The sequence below is a fragment of the Pelodiscus sinensis genome, chromosome 5 (genome assembly GCF_049634645.1).
Source record: "Pelodiscus sinensis isolate JC-2024 chromosome 5, ASM4963464v1, whole genome shotgun sequence".
Taxonomy (NCBI): Eukaryota; Metazoa; Chordata; order Testudines; family Trionychidae; genus Pelodiscus; species Pelodiscus sinensis.
In genome coordinates this window covers 53,791,432-53,810,851 of record NC_134715.1, presented here as the reverse complement: position 1 = coordinate 53,810,851, position 19,420 = coordinate 53,791,432, and the positions used below count along the sequence as shown (strand labels likewise).

Below are 19,420 nucleotides of genomic sequence, written 5' to 3'. Positions count from 1 at the left end.
GACCAACCCGGCAGCACCCCAGCTGCTCTTGGGGACGCCTGGGACAGAGCAACTGGGGTGTTGCCGGGTTGGTTCTGCAGCACTGAGGGGCGGTGCTACGGGACCAACCCAGCAGCACTCCAGCTGTTCTGCCCCTGGCTTCCCTGATTCAGTTGCTGGTCAGTTTCAGCAGCGGCTGAATCGGGGAAGCCGGGTACAGAGCAGCTCCAATTATCCAGCAGCCAGAGCACTTTCGGGTTCCTGATGGTGCCAGACCATCAGGAGTGCCGGAGCATTGGATGCCGGACCAATGGAGTTTTACTGTACCTGGGTCCCGAAGTCAACATTGCTGCCTGAGGTGCTGGGGTGGTATGACCACAGCAGCAAGCTGTAAGCTCCTGCTGGAGAGCCCAGTGCAGAGCAACCAGCCAGCCATGAGCGCATGTGCAGAGCAGCCCAGCTGACCATGAGCAGTTGCAGTGGTGCAGAGCAGCCCGGCTGGCTGTGAGCAGGTACTCAGCCACATGCTCTTCATTCTTTTATAAAAATGTTCTGGTGGGCAAACAATTTCAATTGGGCTGCATGCGGCCCTCCAAATGCCAGTTTGACGTGCCTGCTGTGGAGGATCTGCAGGCTTTGTTTTCTTCTTATAAATCATGAAGTTGCAAATAATTTCATTCTCAGGAGAAAAATGGCTCCACTATGAATCTTATGGAGTTGTTGGAGGAATTCCTTTTTTAGGAAGGAGGTGTGGGGTCAGCTACAGTACCACAGGTCCACGTGTTAGTTTAGTAGTTTTTTAAATTCTATTGTATTTTTAAAGGAAAAGCTATATTGGAGAAAAGAGAACAACACCTGAGCTGTTCAACTGTTGCTGTCTTTCTGATCAACTGGAGGACAATAGTGGATGATTATCCCATTTGGTGGTAATGGAAGCAGCTGTGCTGATGTTGTTGGCACCTAAAACCACAGTTAATGATTAGCAGCAGCTGTATTTTCTCAGCCAAATTTCTGTGTTGCATGGTGAGCAGCTCAAGCAGTTGATGTCTTCAGTCTTTTTTCTGCTTGGAATTTGTAATTTTGAAGGGAATGGAAGTAACATAGGACTCTATAGTTTTCACTTCTGTTTATTCCCTATAGGGAATGTTTCTTCCCCCACTTTCCATTATATGTGAACTGTGACAGTGAAATGGTGAGTTCATTTTTGACTCCATGTGTATTCTGTGGTGGCTCTGTTCCCTTTGACACAGTATTGCTGTACCAAGCATCTTGATAAAGGTACTTCTGTAGCCTGCTCAGCTTTCCTGTGCTGCTACTTGTGGTCTCCCTTCCTCTTGGGTCCTCTTACCAGTAGATTATCACAGCAGCTGTTAGCAGAGACCTGTATAAGAGCTCAAGATAGGGGTGTTTTTCAAAATGAAGCATAAATTCCTGATTTTTCCTCTACAAAATGAATGGCTAATCTCTGTGAAATTCCATGCAAGATTAACTTTCATTCTGTGCTATTTTTCTGATTTTTGTTTTGAAATTTCAGTCTAATTTTGGTTTGGTTTCTTTTCATAAATGTTTTAAGCTCTGGCTGAACTGTTTTTCCTTGGCAAGCTGTCCTTTCACTGTTGATGGAATCATTTAAAAAAACAAACAAAAACAAATATAGTCTGTCTACGTAACTTGATACAGAGGTGGAGTTGGTTCACTCTACATATATATTTAAATTTGCCTTTGGGTTCTATTTTTAGATGTTGATGTATATGTTGTACACAAACTTTCAGTCATTAGTCTGATGGGTAGCTTTGGGCTTGGATGCATGCAAGGTTGGTAGAAGCCTGAAAGTATGTTAATCCTTTTCTGTCAGGAGCTATGATTTTGTAAGATTTTATCTTACAACAGAAAAAGGTTAATGTTCACAGGAAAGGATAAAATATTCTTGGTCAGCACCTATACTCCCACAAATCTGCAAACAGTTACATGTCATCCCAATCTTCTAAAAACCCCTTGACAATTAATGCACACATCTGTCATGTACTTAGGCTTGTGACATACATAGCATGTTGGACACATCCCTTACCTTCTCCCACTGGGAAATGAATACCTAAGTCAACTACCAATATTAATCCTCTACTTCTCCAACCGCAAGTACACATTCTGTAGTTACCACAGTTACCTTCCATGGTGGATTACTACTGTATGAATTTAAGAGGAGCCATGAAGGCAGAAAGATCAGAGCTCTGAGCAGAGTTTAATCAGTGGAGGCAGAGAGGAAAGGTTGGGTATTGGTAATGTTCAGAAAGAAGAAGCCATAACATGGTAGGTGCAAAAACTTACAATAAAATTGTTTGAGAGCAGAAAATATTCAATCTAAACCATTTTATTAGAGAGGAGACTTTGTTTAAAATAGAAGTATCTACATGCCACATTATAACTTGGTGCGGGGATTTAAAAATGATGTTTCATGTCTAACAAATTTGACAGTTACCATAATATGTGTTACCTGGCCTCTTTCTGAAAGTGTACTGAAGAAAGCAGCATTTTGATATTTTAAGTTTAATATTGTTTCCATTTAAGAGACACAACACCTCCTCAAATATAATATACTAGAACAAGGCTACTCAACTTTGGATGCCCTTGGTGCCACAATGATACTCACAGCACATGCCAAGGGCTGCAACTTAAGTGTGGTTGCATATATATGCAAATAGTTTTTCACACTGATGGGCATGAATAGAAAGATTAAGGCAAGGCTACACAACACACAGGCCCCATTTAAGTCAGTTCCGAAATTAATAAAATGCAATATTTACCCAATTTCCACCCATATAACAGCACTTTTAATGAGCAATAACAGTCCAGGAATTTAACTACTAAAAGGCATGTCAACAGAAGACCATTATATTGACTACTTTTTTGTTTTGGCTCCCAGCTGGGGGCTGCAAACAAATGGGTCGCATGTTGAGTAGCCCTGTACTAGAAGATGTACCTGGCTTTGCTTTGCTCCTTAACTCTATTTTTTTAAAATACAATGAAAGTGTACATGCTTCATTTAAATCAATCATCTAGGTTGGGGCTGAGGAGGAGGGGTGCTGTATGAAGGCTGCCCTGGGGAGAAAGGACTACCTCAGCCCTCTCTCACTGCAGCAGCTTGGGGCCAGGTGAGAAATGCTTCTCCATGGCTGCTGCAGCTCCAGTGGGCACACCTCGGGGAGGGGTGCTCTTACCACTTAGGAGGAGTTCTTGAAAAAACAGACGGACAGACAAACTCTCTCAGATATATAGTTGATATTCAGTAGTTTTTATTGTCATATCAGCTTTAAAGTTTCTTATTTCATACATTTTGGGAGAATAAGGTGCATTGCAAATGGCACATCATAGTTTTTGAAGCAGGGAAAAATAAAAGTAAGATTCTCATTTCTTACTGGCGATTTAGGTCATGTCCATACTAAATCTTTTACATTTTGTTGGATGACCCTCTGAACATTTGCTGTTTATTATGAAAGAGGCTATACTGGGTTTCTTTTCCCTGAACCTATATGAGACTACTCATTTCATTTTGGAAACTGGCAGGTCTGCAAATAGCACACCAGAGATAAAGGGGGAGAGGGAACATAAAGGGGGCAATTGCCCCAGGGCCCAGAAATTCAAAGGAGACTGGTGTCCCAGCCACTGCCACCACTGCTGCAGCAGCCAGAGCCCATGGCCTCTTTGAATTACAGCTGGAGCACTGCACTGCAGCTCGGAGGGCTGGGGCCGGGGAGGGACGGCACTGCAATCATGGCAGTGAGAAGGGCTAACTGCCCTTGGCTCCTCTCCTGCTCAAAGCCCTGTCCCTTCTGGGGTGCAGAGTTAGGCCCCACCACACCTTCCCCTCCTCCCCCAGGCCTGTGGTGGCTGTCAGCCTTGCTGGGTATTGAAACCACTTAATTTATATTGAAGCCAATAGTATAAAACTATAGTGATCTATAAAACTGGGGTACTCCTGGAGTCAGCTAGAAGTTTGGTCTCAAGACAGAGTGAAGTGGAGGAGACTTGTAGATGACCTATGCGCCACTCGGAGTACAAGAAGAAGATCTATAAAAAGTCAGTATAAATTGCACACATGGGCTATGTCTACACTCTCGGCTTCTTGCACAAGTATGGCCATTCTTGCACAAGAATCCATAGAGTGTCCACACTGCCTGCCCACTCTTGCACAAAGAAATTTACAGTACGGTCCTGGCTTTGAGGCTCATCCTGTATTATCATTTCTCTTGGTGCTTTCCTCTGTTAGGGTGCAGAAGTTTTAACGGCTATTGAGGATCCAAAAGAGCTTTACTGAGAGAAGTTGCTTAAGTGATGTGCTGAATCAGTGCACCTAACTAGTTCTCCTTGCCATGTCTCCTTAGCAACAAGTACTACCCATTCTGTAGTGTAGGGAACCACTGCTAACCACATTCGATACTGACAGGCCATGGCCAGTTTCTCGCAATTGCCACAGTGCACATTCTTCCATTGTAGTGTCCCCAAATATATGCCAGCAGCAAGCCTATTTATTCTGGAGGAGAGACTGAAATGTATCAACATGTGAGCAAGGAAAATGTGAGCAAAAATACCAGCCAAAGCAAGTACATACTTTTATTGGCCATACCAGCAAGGTTGGATTAACTCTTTTGGGGGCCCAGGTCTATTAGATTTTGTGGGACACCAGAGGTCCTAGGATGGAGCGAAAGGAAAACAGCAAATTAGAGGCAATGGATTTCAGGAAGGCAGATTTTGGTAAGCTTAGAGAGCTGGCAGGTAAGGTCCCATGAGAAGCAAGACTGAGGGGTAAAACAACTGAAGAGAGTTGGCAGTTTTTCAAAGGGACATTATTAAGGGCCCAAAAGCAAGCTATTCCACTGCGTAGGAAAGATAGAAAATATGGCAGACGACGACCTTGGCCTAACCAGGAGATCTTGCATGATCTAAAAATAAAAAAGGAGTCCTATAAAAAATGGAAACTAGGACAAATTACAAAGGATTAATATAGGCAAACAATACAGGAATGCAGGGACAAGATTACAAAGGCACAAAACGAGCTCAAACTAGCTACAGGCATAAAGGGAAACAAGAAGACATCCTATAAATATATTAGAAGCAAGAGGAAGACCAAGAACAGGGTAGGAGGAGTGCTCAGTGAGGAGGGAGAAACAGTAACAGGAAACTTGGAGATGGCAGAGATGCTTAATGACTTCTTTGTTTCGGACTTCACTGAGAAGTCTGTGAAGGAATGCCTAACATACTGAATGCTAGTGGAAAGGCGGTAGGTTTAGAAAATAAAATAAAAAAAGAACAAGTTAAACAAGTGTCTGCAAGTCACCAGGGCCTGATTAAATGCATCCTAGAATACTCAAGGAGCTGATAGAGGAAGTATCTGAGCCTTTAGCTATCATCTCTGGAAAATCATGGAAGACAGGGGAGATTCCAGAAGACTGGAAAAGGGCAAATATAGTGCCCATCTATAAAAAGTGAAATAAGAACAACCCAGGAAACTACAGACCAGTCAGTTTAACTTCTGTGCCAGGAAAGATAATGTAGCAAGTAATTAAGGAAATCATCTGCAAACACTTGGAAGATAATAAGGTGATAGAGAACAGCCAGCATGGATTTGTAAAGAACAAATCATGTCAAACCAATCTGATAGCTTTCTTTGATAGGATAATGAGTTTTGTGGATAAAGGAGAAGCTGTGGACGTGGTATACTTAGACTTTAATAAGGCATTTGATACGGTCTCATATGACATTCTTATCAATAAACTAGGCAAATACAACTTAGATGGGGCTACTATAAGGTGGGTGCATAACTGGTTGGATAACCGTTCTCAGAGAGTAGTTATTAACGGTTCACAATCCTGCTGGAAAAGTATAACAAGTGTTTGTTTCCCTGCATTTTTTTGCAGTGGCTCAGCTCCCGCATCCATGGTGGCTGAGTTTGCCCAGTGATGGTGCTGAGACGGCAGCAGGAGGAGGCGGAGCCAGAGGCACCTCCCTTTCTCCTCCCTCCCTTACACCCAGGTAAGATGATGGCCCGGAGCTCTGCGCTCTCCTCCCTGCCTCTATCCATGGGGACCCAAGATGTGTTTGGTGAGGGAGGGAGCAAGCCATCAACGGTTGCTCCTCCTGCCCGCATGAAAGAAAAAGGCTTCTTTATTTTGGAAAAGAGAAGCCTGAGAAGAGGACATGATAGCAATTTTCAAGTACCTAAAGGGTGTTTCAAGGAGGAAGGAGAAAAATTGTTTTCCTTGGCTTCTGAGGATAGGACAAGGAGCAATGGGCTTAAGGCAGTAAGGGAGATTCAGGTTGGACATTAAGAAAAACTTCCTAACTAACAGGGTGCTTAAACACTGGAATAAATTTCCTAGGGAAGTTGTAGAATCTCCATCACTGGAGATATTTAAGAGCAGGTTGGACAGACATCTATCAGGGATGATCTAGATCGTGTTTACTCCTGCAGTTAGGGCAGGGGACTGGACTTGCTGATCTCTTGAGGCCCCTTCCAGTTCTAGTATTCTATGAGGCATTTGTAGTGCAGGATGGAGTTTGCTCTAGGCTGGGTCCAAGGGATTTGGAGTGTAGGAGTGGGCTTAGGGGAGGAGACTGGGTAGAGGTTTCGGGTCTTGGAGGAAGTTAAGTTGTGGAAGGGAGTTCAGGGCTGGGATGGGGATTGGGGTGTGGGGCATTTACCTGGCACAGCTGCAGATGGTGGTGGGGAACAGGTAGCTCCCCCCGGCCTGCATTGCCCCAAGCTTATCTGCATGCACCATCCCTCGCAGCTCCCATTGCCTATGATTCATGGCCAATGAGAACTGTAGGGGAGCAGCCCCTAGGCGAGTAGTGGCAGGACAGAGCTTTGCAGTAATGTGGCTCCAACCATAGAAGGAGGAATGGCAGAGCTGCTACCACCTCTTCTCTCACGCCCCACCAGAATAGACTAGCCTGGAATGTAGGCTTTAGTGGGTATAGGTCAAGGCCCTGGACTGAGGGGGTGCCTTCTTAACCCTGGGCTCTGGGCTGCAGCCACTAAAACCGCTTTCTTAATCCTGCCCTGCATACTGTAACTTTATACCTGCTATCAAATGCAAGAAACACAATAAATGAATTTAAAATAAAAGTGCCCCTAGAATACTTTCAGGGCACAGAATTCAAATCAGGGTGCAGTCTCCTGTCTTTAATCCAAGTGACCTAGAGTCATGGAGAAATAAGTAGACCAGACTGACTGGTTAGTGGATTATCCAGGGAAAACGCTGGTATTTTTAGTCATGCAAATAGCTAGTCATTTGTTGTGAAATCAAGAGGATTACTCTTGCCTGAGAGCTCTGTGTTGTGTTTTAACCATGGCTGGAGTCTGAACTCTGCATGCTCCAAATAAGGAAAAAATTCCTTAGTTTCTGCCAAAGCTTTAGCTCCGGCAAGAAGGGTTATCCTTGGATATAATGTTTAACTGAGTTTCTAACTATCTGGTGTACATATTAAAATGTCAGGGATTTAGTATACAATAAACAGTGCAATACTGACATCAACATTTTTCTGATGTGAATTCTTTCCCTTCAGTAGATAGCACCCACTCTGTCCCAACATACTCTAAAGATAGTTATTTTTAAATACATCAAGTAAAAGAGACAACAGGGTGTATGCACCTCTGATGGGATTCATATCCCAAGCACAGGCAATGATGTGCAGTTGGGAGGAAGGAAGGTGAGCTCTGCAGTGAATGGTCTCAGAGAGGTAACCGAGTTAGTCTGTATCTGCAAAAACAGTGAGGAATCCTGTGCACCTTAGAGACTAAACAGATTTATTAGGGCATAAGCTTTCATGGGCAAAACCCAGCTCCTCAGGTTCCGAAGAAGTGGGTTTCACTCATGAGAGCTTATGCCCTACTAAATCCATTTAGATTCTAAGGCAGGGGTGGGCAAAAGCCTCTCAGCAGGCCAGATTCGGCCCACCATGGGCTTTGATCTGGCCCGCGAGGCAATAACAGGGCCCGCCGGGGGGAAAGCGCTCATCCCTGCCTCTCCACCCACCATGCTACTGCTGGAGAGGAGGCAGAACTGGGCTGAGACTCCTCAACAGGACCGGCCCCAGAGGGGCTGCTTCTGCAGCCACACGGTCTGGGGCGAGGCTGGAGGCCCCCCTTCCAAAATTATTGTCCACCACTGCTCTAAGTTGTCACTGGACTCCTCATTGTTTCTGCAGTGAATGACTAGTTCTTGACTAGCTATGAAAGTAGCTTGGTTTAGCCATTCTAGCCAGAGGATTTTAATAGGATTCCCCTCAAAATTCTAATTTAGGGCATTAACTGGTTTGGAAAACTGATTATGCTGCCAATTATATAGGGAAAGGGGGACAAATTCTACTCTTTGGAACAATTCGAAGGAATTGTGTGCTTCCTTTCCCAGTATGTGGAGAGTGGAGGCAGAATATGAAACAGGCAAATCTAACTTTGCACTTGGCTAGTGTTTGTAGATACAAAGCATCAGTTTTACATTGTAGCTGGTCCTCCTTCCATATGTGCATAAGACTGGCTGCAATCTGTCCTTTGGCATCAATGCTTTCAGAATTATTTTATGAGGAGATAATCTGTATAGTTATCTAATAGCAAGTTCTAGGCTACATATGTTTTAGACCAAAGGAAACAAAATCCTGAACTATTTCTACTACGTAAGTGCCATAGTCCAGGAAGATCAGAATAAATCTGCATTTCGTGGTCCAGCCTCGTGTTTAAACCCAATCTTTGTCACATTCTAAAAGACTCATAGAACAACCTAAAAGCTTTTTCTGCAGAGCATGGGGTGCTGGTTTAATCACTTCAAATCACAAATAGCTATGTGGGTCCATTACAAGTGACGCAGGTCAGCTGTAGTGAATGTGAGTGAAACATTAGTTCACTAACGGCAGGTAAATTTAGTGTATGTTTTTATAAAGAATTCATGTGCTATACACAATTACCACCCCCATCTGCCCTTGAGATTTTTTATCCTTTGGTTGAACGTGCACTTACATGCATGCGTATATTGAATCCTGTGCATCTGTCTTTGGGGTTTCACTTACATCCACTTGAAATACATTTTAAAAAAGACAAGTATGTCGAAGGCATATTTTGAAAATGTTTCCGTTTGTTCTGTTAAGTGCACTTAAGCTTTTTTTAGCTTGCTCCCATTTTACTTTTCCATGTCACTTCGTGCCTGCTGGTTTTTTTTCTTCAAAGCTTTCCTGAATTGAAACAAAATAAAACAAAACACTCTGAGTAGTCCTGAGGCTCCTTAAGGTACAGCTACACAGCAAGCCATTATTTCAAAATAATGCTGAGCTGGAAGACTTCTCACTCTGACTCCTGTAACCCTCATTTCACGAGGAGTAAGGGAAATCGAAGGAAGAATACATGAGATCATTCTACTGTATTACGATCTAGCCAGTTGCCAATTTCGGAAAGAAATACCATGGTTCAAAAAAAAGGCTAACATGATTTTAAAACTCTGTCTAGCAGAGAGTTCCATTCCAGCATGACTATCTTGCTTGCATATAGAACTGTATTAAAAAGACAATTAAAAAAAAAAAAAAAGCTAGCCTACAAAACTTCAGCAACTAAAGTCATATTGCTTTACCTTGACTCTGTTCCTCCTTTAAAATCTTGGGACTGCCTTCATTTTGGCTGTCAAGCTTCTCCTCTGAATGTCCCATGGTCATTTACTATAGTGCTGATATTAGTCATCATGAAATCCCACTAGAACTTAGTTATGCCAAGTTGCATTTGATTTTTTTTTAAGGGCATACTCATTCAGAGTTATCACGTATGAGATGTTGGGTCCCAATCTTGCAGATCTGTATCAATGTGCAGGATTATTCAAGGTAGTAAAGTTAAGCATGTAAATAGGTGTTTTCAAGGATTGGGGACTTGATGAGTATAAACAAAACCTTTCTAGACCTCCTCCATTGGCATGATACATTAGCTGTGACATCAGTGCCATGGTGAAATCACTGATATTTCAAATAGAGTACTATAGATACAGTACATTTACCATGGTTTTAAAAGGGTAAAGTCATGGAGGCTTTTGGGAACACTCAGTGCATGTTGTCTGGTGAAACTGGCTGAAATTTGTAGTTTATCTTTTCAAGTTGTCTTGATTAAAGTGCTGGGATTTTACGACTATGTTTTATCTCCTTTACAAATAATTTTTTTCTGTCTTCTTGGTTAACTAAAGCCCATGTCTGCCATCTGGTGTAACTATGCTAAAATACAGCACTGTATATTGGATGTAACTTCAATATCCTTTCCTGCAAGGAAATTACTAGCTATCCTTTCTAGATAAACAGGAGTTGGTCTCTACATAATGAACAGTTTAATTCTTGCAACTTAGACTGCTTTGAACTACCACCTGACAAAGTTCTTGTTCATGAGGTGACTTTTATGACTTTGCATTCTAGCTTAAATAATAAAAGACACCGATGGGTACTTTTCCCCCTCTCCACTTAAACAAACAAACAAACAAACAACCTCCAAAACAAAACAAAAAAAATCCCCACAAAATCTGTAGTAGGCCAGTGTTTCTGGGGTGTAATTTCTACTGTGTGAAAGTGGGTATAACACAGAAAAATCAGGGGAATGTTGGCTAGGATGTCTAAATGCCTCAGTTCTGTCTGTTTGTTTTAATATAAGAATTTTTATGAAGAGCTTTACATTTCTTTTTAAAATTTACAATTTGATTTTAAGATCTACATGGATCAGTGAGGTAAAATATTCCTTGCAGAGCACAAGTCTGCTCCCAGCTGCAGTAAATGGGAGTCTCATCATTGACTTTAATGAGATCAGGAAAAGACCTGAAATGAGCTGGCATATACTAATACCGTATAGAGTGTCAGCTTTTTTCCCCCCTTGTAAAGTAAGAATGCTGCTCTGTGTGCCAGCACAACTACTGAGGAAATGAATTACTCCTAAGTCTGCTTTACACTGTCTATGTTTTACCTTGTAATGTGATATATGCTACTATCACCAAAAAACCTGTCTGTTGTTCATCTTGACTATACCTCCACTTCTATGCTTCCACTATCCCAAAATGAGCTCTATTTATCCTGTCTTTTCACACTTTTTCTGTCTCTTATTTTAGAGCCTGTTTTAGAGAATAACTTAAGTGCATGCAAATCACTAAACTGTTCTTCCTCCCACCACCTAGCAACAGATAATATTCAGCTGAACTCATCTTTACCGTTGAGGTGCTGAGTCCCATTGATTCCCACTGAAGTCAGTGAGAAAGGATGATGCACAATACTAGGTATCAAGTATCAGAGGGGTAGCCGTATCAGTCTGGATCTGCAAAAGTGACAAGGAGTTCTGTAGCACTTTATAGACTAACAGATGTATTGGAGCATAAGCTTTCATGGGCAAAGACCCACTTCATCAGATGCATGCAGTGGAAATTTCCAGAGGCAGGTATAAATATGCAGGCAAGAATCAGGCTAGAGATAACGAGGTAAATTCAATCAGGGAGGATGAGGCCCACTTCTAGCAGCTGATCTGGAGGGCTGTCTAGACGGGCCAGTTTTTCCGGAAAATCAGCCGCTTTCCGGAAAAACTTGCCAGCTGTCTACACTGGCCACTTGAATTTCCGCAAAGCACTGACTTCCTACTGTAAGAAATCAGTGCTTCTTGAGGAAATACTATTCTGCTCCCATTCAGGCAAAAGTCCCTTTTGCGCAAAGCTTTTGCGCAAAAGGGCCAATATAGATAGCTCAGATTTGTTTTCTGCAAAAAAGCCCCGATTGCGAAAATGGCCATCGGGGCTTTTTTGTGGAAAAGTGTGTCTAGATTGGCACGGATGCTTTTCTGCAAAAAGTGCTTTTGCGGAAAAGCGTCTGTACCAATCTAGACGCTCTGTTCCGAAAATGCTTTTAACGGAAAACTTTTCCGTTAAAAGCATTTCCGGAAAATCATGCCAATCTAGACGCAGACGAGATGTGAACACCAAGAGAAGAGAAACTGCTTTTGTAATTGGCTAGCCATTCACAGTCCTTATTTAATCCTGAGCTGATGGTGTCAAATTTGCAGATGAACTGCAGCTCAGCAGTTTCTCTCTGAAGTCTGGTCCTGAATTTCTTTTGCTGCAGGATGGCTACCTTTAAATCTGCTATTGTGCGTCCAGGGAGATTGAAGTGTTCTTCTACAGGTTTTTGTATATTGCCATTCCTAATATCTGATTTGAGTCCATTTATTCTTTTGCGTAGGGACTATCTAGTTTGGCCAATGTATATAGCAGAGGGGCATTGCTGGCACATGATGGCGTATATTACATTGGTAGATGTGCAGGTGAATGAGCCAGTGATGGTGTGGCTGATCTGGTTAGGTCTTGTGATGGTGTCGCTGGTATAGATATGTGGGCAGAGTTGGCACCAAGGTTTGTTGCAGGGATTGGTTCCTAAGTTAGTTACTGTGGTGCGGTGTATAGTTGCTGGTGAGAATATGCTTCAGGTTGGTGGGTTGTCTGTGGGCAAGGACTGGCCTACCTCCCAAGGCCTGTGAAAGTGAGGGCTCGTTGTCCAGGATGGGTTGTAGATCACTGATGATGCGTTGGAGAGGTTTTAGCTGAGGACCGTAGGTGATGGCCAGTGGTGTTCTGTTGGTTTCTTTTTTGGGCTTGTCCCGCAGCAGGAGGCTTCTGGGTACACGTCTGGCTCTGTTGATCTGTTTCCTTACTACTTCTTGTAGGTATCGTAGTTTCAAGAATGGTTATTGAAGATCTAGTAGGTGTTGGTCTCTGTGTGAGGGGTTGCAGCAAATGTGGTTGTACCTCAGTGCTTGGCTGTAGACAATGGATCGTGTGGTGTGTCCGGGATGGAAGCTTGAGGCCTGAAGGTAGGCATAGCGGTCAGTGGGTTTTTGGTATAGGGTGGTGTTTATGTGATCATCACTTATTTGTACCACGATTTCAACAGCTTCCACCCCACCATCAACCTCAGCCTGGACCAGTCTACACCGGAGGTCCACTTCCTGGCTGAGGTTGATGGTGGGGTGGAAGCTGTTGAAATCGTGGTGGAATTTTTCCAGAGTTTCCTTCCCATGGATCCAGATGATGAAAATGTCATCAGTGTAGCATAGGTAGAGAAGGGGCATGAGTGGATGAGAGCTGAGGAAGCATTGTTCCAGGTCAGCCATAAAAATGTTGGCATATTATGGGGCCGTGCGGGTGCCCATAGCAGTGCCACTGGTCTGGAGGTATATGTTGTCACCAAATATGAAATAATTGTGTGTAAGGATAAAGTCACAGAGCTCAGCCGCCAGTTGTGCTGTGGCATCATCAGGGATATTGTTCCTTATAGCTTGTATTCCATCTTTGTGTGGGATGTTTTTGTAGAGAGCCTTTACATCCAAGATGGTTAGGATGGTGTTTTCTGGTAGATCACCAATGCATTGTAGTTTTCTCAGGAAATCAGTGGTGTCACGGAGATAGCTGGGAGTGCTGATGGCATAGGATCTGAGTAGAGAGTCCACAAATCCAGACAGTCCTTCAGTGAGAGTGCCAATGCCCGAGATGATGGGGCATCCAGGATTTCCAGGTTTGTGGATCTTAGGTAGTAGATAGAATAACCCCGGTCAGGGCTCTAAGGCTGTGTTGATTTGTTCCTGTGCTTGTGTAGGGAGTGTCCTGAGCAGATGGTGCAGTTTCTTAGTGTATTCTGCAGTGGGATCTGAGGAAAGTGGCTGTAGAGTTTGGTATAGGAGAGTTGTCTGACAGCCTCCTTTTGGTAGTCAGACCTGTTCATGATGACAACACCACCTCCTTTATCAGCCTCTTTGATTATAATGTCAGAGTTGTTTCTGAGGCTGTGGATGGCATTGCATTCTGCACGACTGAGGTTGTGAGGCAAGCGATGCTATTTTTCCACAATTTCTGTCTGTGCACCTCGGCGGAAGCATTCTATGTATAGGTCCAGACTGTCATTTTGACCGTCAGGAGGAGTCCATGCGGAGTTCTTCTTCTTGTGCTATTGGTGGGAGGGTATCTGTGTGTCAGTGTGCTGTTCAGTGTTGTGTTGAAAGTATTCTTTGAGTCGGAGACGGCGAAAGTAGGCTTCCAGATCACTGCAGAACTATATCATGTTTGTGGGGGTGGTGAGGCAAAAAGAGAGTCCCCAATATAGGACAGACTGTTCTGCCGGGCTGAGTGTATGGTTGGATAGATTGACTATATTGCTGGGTAAGTTAGGGATACCACTGTTGTGTCCCCATGTGGCAGATAGGATTTTAGACAGCTTTCAGTCCTTTTTCCTCTGTAGAGAAGTGAAGTGTGTAATGTAGATCTCCTGTCTTATTTTAGTAAAGTCCATTTGTGTGGAAGGTTGTTTTTTTATGAAAGTCTCCAGATTGGAGAGCTCTTTTTTGATGTTCTTCTGTTTCCTGTACAGGATGCTGATCAGGTGGTTCCTCATTAAACAAAGACTGTGCATGGCTAGCCACTTACAAAAGCAGTTTCTCCTCTCTTGGTGTTCACACCTCCAGATCAGCTGCTAGAAGTGGGCCTCATCCTCCCTGATTGAATTTACCTCGTTATCTCTAGCCTGATTCTTGCCTGCATATTTATACCTGCCTCTGGAGATTTCCACTACATGCATCTGATGAAGTGGGTCTTTGCCCACGAAAGCTTATGCTCCGATACATCTGTTAGTCTATAAGGTGCTACAGGACTCCTTGTCGCAACACTAGGTAAGATCCAGCCTTCGTCATTTTGGGTACATAAATCCACACAGTAGCTGAGATGTCTGATTTGCACCTCAGGCAGAGAACCATCTGCTAGCTTTGCTGAAGTCAGCATGTTAAAATTAGCAGGGGGGCTGCTGTAGCACAGGCAGTTTGAGTATGAACATAGGGGGTCAGTCTGGATTATGCACAGGTAGCTATTTGGTGTGTCTACACCATCCATGGTTTTTAGCCTGCTAGCTCAAGAGGAGCTAGCATAGATATGCCTATCTGAGCTGAGCATCACATCTTCTACATGCTGTGTAGCTGTAGCCTTGGAAGGATTCTTCATACAATAGCGGCAAAGACAAATCCTGGTTATTTCCGTCTAGTGAAGGCAGTGCAATTGCAATTACTTGCATAAATGTTTACAGGATTCAGCTAGATACTGATAATGCTCAATTAAACAAGGCCCATCACAGTTATTACACTGTTTTTGTACAAGATTTAGAATCTTCACCAAATGTGAAGCAAGACTTTAAATATACATAACTAAACAAATGTAAATTCAAAACCAATCTATGCAAAATCTGAAAGGATTAAATTGGTGCTACATTCCATGTTTCCTGCTTCAGTGGAGGGGAGTGGGTGGGAATTCACCACCAGATTAACAGAGTCAGGAAAATGTTCTTTTATCACCTAACTAACTCCAAGATAACCTTCAAAATACTGTACACTTATTTTTTCATTCTTGAAGGTTTGATGCTTTATATTTGACTGAGGCATTGATTTCTTTTTCACTAGACAGCTAGTTCATATTACTGGATGGAAACCAACAAATAATATAACAGTTTGACAAGTTCTGTGTATCTGGTGGGAGAAGAAAGTTTGGTGTATTGTGTCTTTTACTGAAAACAATTTTTACCCTGGAGACATCTTTACAGAAGATGGACTTAGGATGGTCGAGGTACATATATAAGACCACTTCCTAAGAGATCTCTTGAGGATTCTCATCTGATCAATCAAGGGATTTGAGAGTCCTTAGTACCTTATCAGTCTGCACATAATTTCATATCTTTTCAGATTTATCCCAGTTCTTCTTATTGCATTTCTCTTGATTGAAATCTTGTACTTGTGGTAAATCTGCTGCCAGACATTCAGCTCCCCCAGAGTCACCCCATGCCATCATCTTACACTGCTTCAGTCTGCTCTAATTTATATCAGATGGAGATATCAAGTTATGTGCAAGCAAACATGTGGGTGGAGCAGCTGGTATGAGAAGTGAGCAGCCTGACAATAGGAAAAAAATCAGGGGCGATTGTAATATAAAAATCTGCCTAGGAAATTGCAGCTCTTACAAACTGTTCATGAGCTCTGACAATACAGTAATTCTGCCAGGTAACAAGTCAGGGATTCTCCTGACTTCACTGAAAATGAACTATTTGAGACCTTCAAAGATCTTGTTAGTTTTGGCTTTGACCCATTTCAATTTATAATGCACTTCCATTTATTCTCAAAAGTGATTCTCATTGAATTTCAAAGCTAAATTTAAAAATCGCTGACATTTTTTTCAGCTGGACTTAAGTGACTGACTTGATGTGTTCTGAAATACATATGGCAGTTACGTAAAGTTTAGAAGGTGCTGCAGTCAGTTTATGGTTTCATGAAAGGTGAAGATTTTGTTTCTAGTTTAATTCATTGACGTGAAATATGTGTCAGTTTGATCAGGTAGTGACAAATGCTTTCTTATAGAAGGATAATTGATTGCCTCAAATCAATGAGAGTTCAGTTAGTGAGGAGTGCAGCTTAATGGAATCTATGATCTAGAGCAGGTATAGCAATATGCTAGGGAGAAATATGAGCAAGGATAACCAGGGAAGGTATTTGCAGCAATCGAGACGAGGAAATGTGAAGGCGTGAACTAATGTCTTGGTGACAGAGGTGTGTTTTGGATATGTATTGAAAGTACAGGGCCGGCCTGAGCCATTTGCGCGCCCCAGACCCCGGGAGTGCGGCGCATGCGCAGCCCCACCCCCGGGCACGTGGCAACCCCCGGGTGCCCGGCACATACGTGGTCTCACCCCCATGCGGTCCGGCAGACCCGCGCGGTGCCTCCTACAGTGGGGTACCCCGGGCAGTAGCCCGGTCAGCCCATACCTTGAGCTGACTCTGTGAAAGTCATGCAGCATTTCGGAAGGATCTGATTGGAGGGAAGGAAACAGGTCTCAAAAATGTAAAGGATGTGGACCAGTGGAGTGGAGAAATGTGTTTGAAATATAGAAAGAAAATACATTGATAAGATTAGAAGGGAAACATTCGGTTCCAGTTACTGTAATGTGCTATGGCATTTTGTTATGGGATCCTGCACTTCCTCTCACCCCCGCAATATACCTTGCAGACCTGACCCTTACATAGCTCCATTATGTAGCAGGAAGAAATATTGTGGGGGCTCTTTTCTGTTGCCAGTGCTGGATGCTGGTATAGGTGCTAGAACTAAAAGGCATGTCTCAGCCCTACAATTTTGGCTGTTCTATACAGCAGCAATGTTTAAATAAGAGATAGACGGTTTAATGGAGAGGTCACCAGGAGCATGCTTGGAGGATGAAGCTGAAGCAAATCTAGAGGATATCACCACATGGTAAAATTTGTGGGTGAAAGAGATGGGACAGTGGGATACTAGCGGGGAAAACTGAAGAGGAAATAGGAAATAGAAAGTAACAGGAAGGATGACCATGTGTATGAAGGTCATGATGAAAAGGCAGTACTGAGTGATTGGGAAGGGAAATAGAATCACAGAATACTAGAACTGGAAGGGGCCTCCAGGCATCAAGTCCAGTCCCCTGCCCTCATGGCAGGACCAAGTACCCTCGATTCTAGCTCTTCCCTGATAGATAATTATTTAACCTGCTCTTAAATATCTTCAGTGATGGAGATTTCACAACCTTTTTATCCTCTTTCAGCACTTAACCACCCTGACAGTTGGGACGTTTTTCCTAATGTCCAACCTAAACCTCCCTTGCTGCAATTTAAGGCCATTGCTTCTTGTCCTATCCTAAGAGGTTAAAGAGAATAATTTTTCTCCCTCCTCATGACACCCTTTTAGGCACTTGAAGCATCCCAGAATGATGTTTTCCTTTTTTATTTATTTTTTATTTTTTTTGGCAATAGTGTTTCACTGTTGACTCATATTTAGCTTGTGGTCACTATGACCCCTAGATCCCTTTGAGCAGTACTTCTTCTTTGACAATCACTTCCCACTTTGTGAGTGTACAACTGATTGTTCCTCCCTAAGTGGAGTACTTTGCATTTGTCCTTATTGAACTTCATGCTATTTACCTCAGAACATTTCTCCAATTTGTCCAGATCATTTTGAATTATAACCCTATCCTCCAACGCACTTGCAACCCCTCCCAGCTTGATATCATTGGCAAAATTTATAAGGCTACTCTCTATGCCATTATCTAAATAGTTGATGATGTTATTGAACAGAATGGGTCCCCAAACTAGTCCCTGCAGAACCCACTTGTTATGGCCTTCCAGCATTACTGTGAACCATTGAAAACTACACATATGGTTTAGGGGAGGGACATCAAAACAGTTGGTATGATAATGATCAACACTGGGTTCAGAATTGGAACTACTAGGTATTCCATTCCCCAGGCATATCTGGACAATGTGTTTGCGAGGATGAAGCAGGCCTGGCTTATTGCCTGATGTCTGAGAAAGAGCAACAGCTGGAGGCGCTCCTAATATCAAAACTTAATCCAAAGAAATGGCTGAAGCAATTCATCATTCATAATAAAAAGTCAAAGGATCTGTACAAGGAGAACTGGAAGGAAAATTTTATTTGAAAACTAAGATCTTTAAGAGGGACTTTATGGGTTCTGCAGTATTCCATAAGCATGCACAGTCAGATTATTTGGAGCTAAAACAAACTAAGTTTGGAGTTCATCATTCTTGCCTAAATAGGTGGAATCTGTTTATAAAAGAATTAGACAAGGCAAAGCAAAAATCAATAGGTGTGTAAAAGACAAATTTCTGTCATTTGATGTATTGTATTGCAAGGGGTTTTCAGAGAGTGTGGAGGAGAAAGCTAATAAATGATACTGATTTAAACTTTATGCAGTTTAAAAACTTTCATGAGCTTTACTGGACAGTTGCCAGTGTCAGCACCTCTGGCATTATTCAACCAAAACATATGCCAGAAACATCTAGAAGACATTGATAAATGTAGGCATATATTTTGGGACCATCAGAAAAGTGTTTTACAAATGGTTGAAGAAGCAACTGAATAAAAAACTTCATTTGGATTCAGCTATGTATATTGTAGCAGATGTCTAATGTAAATGGAATTGCACAGAAACAGCTGAACTGAATCCCTTTGTCTAAGAGCAGAGAGATTTATTTTTAGACATTGAAAGGGCTGGGCCATCTCTCTAAGGAATTTCTTGTAGACATGGTAAATATAGTTGAGTCTTAAAGGTCCTGATTCAGTAATTCACTTAGGCATAAGTGATTGGTTTGTACTGTGCGAGCTTTTGCTTAGTCCTTTCCTGAATTAGGGCCTCTGCCGCCTTGAGAATGGAGGATAGTGACTGAGTGTGTGTGAAGGAGCTGGGTATGCTGAGAGTGTTCTGTACTCGTATAGTGCTGCTTGTATAGTACTTCTATGCAGGGCCCTCCTTTGGAGAAAAAATAGAAAAAAGGCATCCCCCCTGTGTCCACTCCTCCAGTAGCCCCACTCTGATCATGTGAGCTACCCCT

At 42.7% G+C, this 19,420-nt stretch overlaps 1 long non-coding RNA gene across 1 annotated transcript; it reads left to right on the top strand.

Annotated features, from left to right (window-relative positions):
* The first annotated feature begins 1,037 nt into the window (after positions 1-1,037).
* On the top strand, positions 1,038-19,049 carry LOC142829435 (uncharacterized). Its single transcript, XR_012903845.1, has 3 exons — positions 1,038-1,171; positions 5,892-6,006; positions 18,317-19,049. It is a non-coding gene; the product is annotated as an uncharacterized LOC142829435 (long non-coding RNA).
* The last annotated feature ends 371 nt before the right edge of the window (positions 19,050-19,420 follow it).